The following is a 7337-nucleotide window of genomic DNA, read 5'->3' on the forward strand; positions in this document are numbered from 1 at the left end:
TGGGAGGGATGGGGTGACTGGGTGATGGACACTGGGGAGGGTATGTGCTCTGGTAAGCACTGTGAATTGTGCAAGACTGTTGAATCTCAGATCTGTACCTCTGAAACAAATAATGCAATATATGTTAAGAAAGAAAAAAAGAAGAAGAAGAATGTAGCAGGAGGGGAAGAATGAAGGGGGGAAATCGGAGGGGGAGAAGAACCATGAGAGACGATGGACTCTGAAAAACAAACTGAGGGTTCTAGAGGGGAGGGGGGTGGGAGGATGGGTTAGCCTGGTGATGGGTATTGAGGAGGGCACGTTCTGCATGGAGCACTGGGTGTTATGCACAAACAATGAATCATGGAACACTATATCTAAAACTAATGATGTAATGTATGGGGATTAACATAACAATAAAAAAATTAAAAAAAAAAAGAGGCTAAGTAACTTGCCCCAAGCAATACAGATACTTTGACTTAAAGCTTTTCTACTCTTCATTCCTCTTGTTTGGAATGCTTCCCATGTTCAAACCAGGGTCTTAACATTTATCTTCCATCAGAACTTGTGTACTTTCTACTCCAGCTGCAGAAAGTACTTCACAAGGTTACCATGAGGATTAAATGTGAATATGAGCATCATTAAACTTTGTAGAATGTCAGGCCACATATAGTTGTTAGTTCTTGTGGTTTCATCTCTAAGATCAAAGTCAGACTAGCCTGTTTCTTCAAGCTTATTTTTATCTAGATGTGAAAATATAACCATTTTCTAGGAAACCTGAATAAATTCCAAGTATGAAAATGTAGATAGGCTGTCTTATGTTAATAACATGTGGTTTCCTGCAAGTAAGTAATGGAAATAAGATATTTCAGTTATTGAAATATTCAGAGGTGAGCACCTGGCCAAAAGCACAAGCACATGACTGTGGTTTAAACATAGCTCCCAGTTTCATCTCTCAGCTGCAGATGTGTTTTGGGGTATATAGATAGCTTATATGAGGTACAGTCTGCCTGTTAGCAGATGTGGACTAATTGAGTCAATTAAGGATAGTTATCCTCAAAGTTTTTCAAAACACCACTTTCAGTTTGCCAAGGAATTCTGTACCTGAAGCATTACATTCCCCAAATGAGAAGCACAATGATCTAAGCATTTAGATATTTGGAGAATAAACCACATTCATACTTACAATGATCTGATTATTTGTACATGCACACATATTTTAAAATCCTATTCAAATTTGCAATTTATCCCATTGAACTAATGGAAAAAAACGATGTTCAAGGTGAAATAACTTGTCCAAATTTCCTTAGTGGGAAAAAGCAAAATAGAAAACACATAAGAGGGTTGCCTGGGTGGCTCAGTCGTCAAGCATCTGCCTTCGGCTCAGGTCATGATCCCAAGGTCCTGGGTTCGAGTCCTGCATCGGGCTCCCTGCTCTGCGGGAGGCCTGCTTCTCCCTCTCCCACTCCCCCTGCTTGTGTTCCCTCTCTGCTGTCTCTCTGTCAAATAAAATAAATAAAATCTTAAAAAAAACACACACACACATGAGTCAAAATTTCTCCTCTAGCTAGTAGTGTTTGCCTCTCAAGCTTTGCAGTTGACAGCATACTAGGTCATATTAGAATGATATGAAATTGTCATATCTGACTGGTTTTAACTTACAAATTTCATACGGTTCAAATTAATATTAATAATAGAATACTTAAAACAGCATGTATATTCAGGAGAGAAATTCAAAAACAAAACATCTTTTTAATGAAGGTGCTAAAATAGCAAAAATAAGAGTCTCATACCAACTGTAGAAAAGCTGTAATTAGATAATAACATAAAATTATAGTAAGTGATTTTGTAAAGCTCAATACTTTATAAACACTAAATGATAATGTCAAGTAAGATTACAGATTGCCTATGCTCAGAACACTTGTCAGGGAGCCCAAAATCAGGTTTGATTCTTTTATTATCCTCTTAACTCTACCATGTTCCATGACCCACTGTACTCACTCTTAATCCAAGACACTCATTTTTCAAGTGCATGTCCCAACACAGAGGATAAGAGGAAAGGATTGGAGAGGGGATGAATTTCAAGAAAAAGAACAAATCCATGACTCCTGCCGTACATGTGGGGACAGATTCCTACACCTGCCCTATAGCATATGCTAGTAAATTGTGAATAAATGAATCGGTGAATGAACAAATACCTTATTAGTGATAAGTAAGTAGTTTCATTCCTAATTGTGAAAGATAAGATCTTAAGTGATGTCTCTAAAGAATATAGAACCATATAATGTGTTTTAGATGAAGTGATCTTAAAGATATCTAATCTACTGTGTATTTTGTAGTTGAGAAAATAAAGGCTTGAAATTAAATGATTAGCCCAAAGTCACACAGCTTGTCCATGTCAGAACTGGGACTAGAATTTATGTCTCCTGCTTCTCAGTGTAATACTCCTTCCACTATATCTTCAGATAAAGCATCTTTCTTGCCATTAGAAATAATTAGCATGTAACTTTCATATCCTGAATGTAGCAGAGTAGCCTTATTTAGTATTATAATCAGAAGGCCTTAAAATTATTTAATCTAGTCCCTTATTATACAGAGGAGAGCCAATTAGAGCATAAACAAACTCAGGTGCCCAGATTCAGAGCACATTCCACCTCGTGCTGAAGGACATTCATGTACTTAAAGCTTATTTGCTTTTACCTACTTTGATGGCGTATGATACTCCACATGTGGGTAACAGGAAATGTTTATTTATATACAAGTACATGAGAAAGCAATTTCCATTCATCTTTTTAAAAAATTTTTACAAATAAAAAGTTATTAATACATTCATCCTTTGCACACAAAATACATTCTTTTTACTTTTACTCTCAGTATGAATTATTTCTTAATAAAAACTTAAGCTACAATGGACAGTCAGGTGGTTTGGCGATTTGACAATCTTTTTTCAAGATGGAAAATCCAAACTTTAAAGACAGTCAGTATGTAAAGGAAAGTATATATTAAAAGTGCTCCTTCATTGAATCCTAGAAGATTGAATGAGTACTCCTTTCCAACATGGTTTGTAGCTATCCCTTGAAACAATGCAGAGGACTTTAGAAATTCTCTATGTGATGACAGCTCAATTTCTACAAGACAAACAGTCTTCATGAAATTGATTATCATATATAAATGGTAGGCTCATAGAAAGATTCCTATGGACATATTGGGAAGTTAGCCATTATTCAGGGTCCCCTAATTGACCAATTGACCTAAGATTGTAAGTTGCATTCTCCAAGTGGGATTTTAAGAGGTTCTGCTTAAGTGAACACAAATGATTTGTTAGACTAATCGCTTTTAAGAGAGATGTGAAAATATATACCCACACAGGAAACTTGTACACAAATGTCCATAGCAGCATTATTTATAACAACCCCCAAATGGAAACAACCCAAATGTTTATCAACTGATAAATGGACAAGTAAATTCTGGAATATACACACAATGGAATATTATTTAGCCATAAAAAGAATATTGATTCATGGTACAACGTGAAACTTGAAAACATTATGCTAAGTGAAAGAAGCCAGACACAGAAAACCACATATTGTATGAAATGTCTAAGATAGGCAAATCCACAGAAACAGAAAGTAGGTTAGTGGTTACCAGATGCTGGGGGAGTGGGTGGAGAAGTAATTGCTAATGAGTACAGAGTTTCTTTTGGGGATACTGAAAATGTTCTAGAGTTAGATAGTGGTGAGTGTTGTACAACTTTGTGAAAATACTAAAAACACCAAATTGAACACTTTAAAGGGGTGAATTGTGTGTGAATTATATCTTAATTCTAAAAAGAGGGATGCAACTTCATTAAAGAATTTTTCACGTTCCTGTTCCTGATGCCCCCTTTTTAATGCTGATTGAAGTTTTAGAGTGTTTTCAGCTAAGTGCACTCAGGTCATTATGGGCTTATATTTCTAACAGGCTTTTTATTAAACAACAAAATACATGACCACATAGGACAATACAGTGTGCTGCATATTAACATTTAAAACCAAGTATTATGCCTGTGTTGAATCAGATAGTTAGATTTTATATACTGGTGTATTCAGATATTACTGAGAGCCTATGCTTAAAACCAGCCAAATATTAATAACGGAGTTCATAAGATTTGATGATTAACATGTTTGTTAAAACTATGTGTATGTTAAAGGTCCATGTTTTAAAGGAAAGAGATAAGGAAAGGGGGGAAATCAGGGGTTCTCTAAGTCTTCATAAAACAGCTTCTCTAAATATTTTAACTAGCTGCTGAGAAGACCTCCAGAATGATATATTTTGCATTTTATTTCATCCCTACACTAAAAGTCATGCACTAAAGTATAGTAACAATATATGTGGGGCACAACTTCTTCCCTTTAGATGATCAAAAATCTCTTCTTAATCCTTTATTATTTGAAATTTTAAAAGCAGAGTTTTTTGGAAGAGTGTGCATGTGTGTTGCTGAAAACAGCAACTTTACTCACACACTTACATTTATGTAAGTGTATTTACATAAATACATTTATGTAGCTCCCTTACATATCATCAAAGGAGCTCCAGCCATCTGGTATGTCTAGAGGACACTTCAGTGAGCAGAAATTAGAAGCCAGCATTCCAGTCATTTGAAATTTTCCACAAAGGGACATGAAAGCCCCAACATGCCTTAAAGGGATAAGAGGATTAAAAAATTTTTTTAAATCAATTGACATTCATTGTCAAATAGCCTACAAGAAAGTTCCACTAGCATTCTGCAATTGTATAGGATAAGAGAATATTTCTAATGATTACATTCCAGAAAGCTATATGTTTAGCAGCTGTTTTTCAGAGGGCTTATCAAGTTTTGCTATTGTTATTTAATCCAGGCATAACTGTATAACCTTAAACAAAGCTGTGGACCATTCAACTAATGATAAATTATCCTAACAGACCAGATTCTTGTGTTATTCTGTACATGAGTTTTTGCTTTATTAGGCATTTGGTACTCCAATTTTTATTTCAGAATACAGTGCACATGTAGAAAGGGAAAGAAACCCTGCTAAATTTGGGTGTTGGTAATTACGTCCATCAAATATACGTCATCTACAAAATGAAATTCTAAAAGCAGATGACAAAACTAGGATTCATGACTCTATTTTTACCAAGAGGAGAAAACAACCACACAACCAGAATAATTCTTCAGAAGCACACTTTGTTATCAAGTATATAAGGAAGAAAAATACATGGATAATTGAAGAGTTAATCAACAGTAAGATTGTGATCTAAATCTGATACTAATAAGAAACTAAGAGTTTATAAATACCTAGTTTGACATTCCCCAAGAGAATAACGATTATCACCTTAATGAGCTTTTTCTGACTGTCGTTAAAGGAGAAAAATGAGGCAAAGGGCAATAATAAATGGCAAACATGGTCCCTTAAAAAGAAGATAGGATCAGCCCATTTTTCTTCCCATGGAGAATGGGCTCAAGAAGAAAGAGGTTCAAATTGCACTGTGAGGTATTTCAGTAATACAGTTAAGTTTCCTGATAATGAGGAGTTTGCAACCTGGAATTGCCCATTGGGAAAGAGTGCAAGAATACCTTTCCTGAAATATGTAAAGAAATAAAGAGACTCTTGGGTGAAGGTAATGGCCAAAGGCAGAAAGATGGATCAAATAAGTGACTTCCTTTTAAGGCCCTTTCAGAAATGGTGCTCTTTTCTTTGAAGTTGAGAGGGGTTCTTTGTTTTGTCCTAAGGATCTATACTTGTATCAGACCATCCAAAGTCTGCCCTTAATTAAGGAGAAAAGAACTAATATTTGACTGCCTACTGTTTACTGAGCACTGTCCTAACTTTCAATTTATCTTACCTAATTTTCACAATAATTCTGACAGGTATAATGAGTCTAGCTCATAGATGGGGAAACTGATGCTCAAGAGATTGTGCTTTGCATAAAGATACAGCTAATTCATGTACTAGGAGTACTAGGACTCCTCATATCTAACCTGGTGTTCCCCCTTCACACACCTCCCTACATCACTCCTTGAAGTGTTAAAGTTATAACCGATCAAGTATTCTATTAGGAACTAGGACACAACATCTCCAAAAATTCTGCTCTAATTCAAGGAATCAAAGAAAGTCTTACCCAAACTCAAGTGTTTCTCACCATACTGATGCAAGACCAATGACTTCTTATAAAGACTAATGAAAAGCCATCTATCAGCTTAACAGGGATGCAAGTTATTTTGCAGGTGGAATCATGTGGTCATGGGCTTTATTAGTAAGTGTTGCTTATAGTTATCTCTGATTTCTGAAAACCCATGTTTTGTTACTTTTTCTACATGAAGAAATTTGGCTTTGGTTCTATTAAAATAATTTGCAGAACATGTTTTTTCGAGAGAATCAAACCAACTAACGAAATGTCATTTGAGATTCTGCCAAAATAGATCTTAGGGTCTGCTTTATGCCATTAACGCCCCAGTCCATCTCTAATGGAAGCTGCAAAACTTCATGTTGGTCCATTTATGGGATCTTTAACTGAAGATTCTGTTCTGCTAAAAAGGCCTGGTCTGAAATCCTGGATACCAGTTATTCACTAAACTGAGCATGTTTGGCAAGTAACAAAAACATAATTTCCATGATTTTATGTAACTTCTATTAAAATAATACCTTTTCTTCTTTTTAACTCAAGAGCCAGTTTGTGATTTGAACTGGACATCAGTGAATGGACTGACAAAGCAATTCCAGCCTAGGCCACAATGACAAGCCAGTCTCTTAGCCAAACAACATGTAACCAACCTCCTTCCAGGAGGATTGGCAGAATAGCAACACCTTTAAAACAAACAAACAAACAAAAAAAAAAAACAAAAAAAACAAAAAAAACCTACATTAGCTGTAGGTCAACAGATATTTAACTGAACATGTGAGAGGCAAAGTGCTACAACATAAGTTAATAGGTCATCTAGTCGAACCTCCAACCAATGCTGAGATCCTTTCCACATCATATAGCGTCTGCTTGATGGTTACTATTACCTAAGGCAGCTCCTTCCATGGTGAGCCACCTTTTTGAGAAAATTCTCCCTGACACAGAGCCCAAATCTGTGGCCCTATGGCCTTTAATCAGTGGACCTCATTCCACCCCTCTGAACCAGAGTCTTGCACTAATTCACTAATTGTATTCCTCTCTCTTTCCCAGGCTAAATCTCCCCAAATCCTTCAAATATTCTTCAAATGTCATAAATTTTAAATTCCTTCACCATCTTTGTTATGCTTCAATTTGTTTTTAATTTCAAAGGATAGCTCCCAAAGATGACTTAGGAAAGAAGATGAAGTGTCATCTCCTTTGTTCCAAGGTTACTATATCAA

Source organism: Phoca vitulina, unplaced genomic scaffold (assembly GCF_004348235.1).
Source record: "Phoca vitulina isolate PV1807 unplaced genomic scaffold, GSC_HSeal_1.0 scaffold74, whole genome shotgun sequence".
NCBI lineage: Eukaryota > Metazoa > Chordata > Mammalia > Carnivora > Phocidae > Phoca > Phoca vitulina.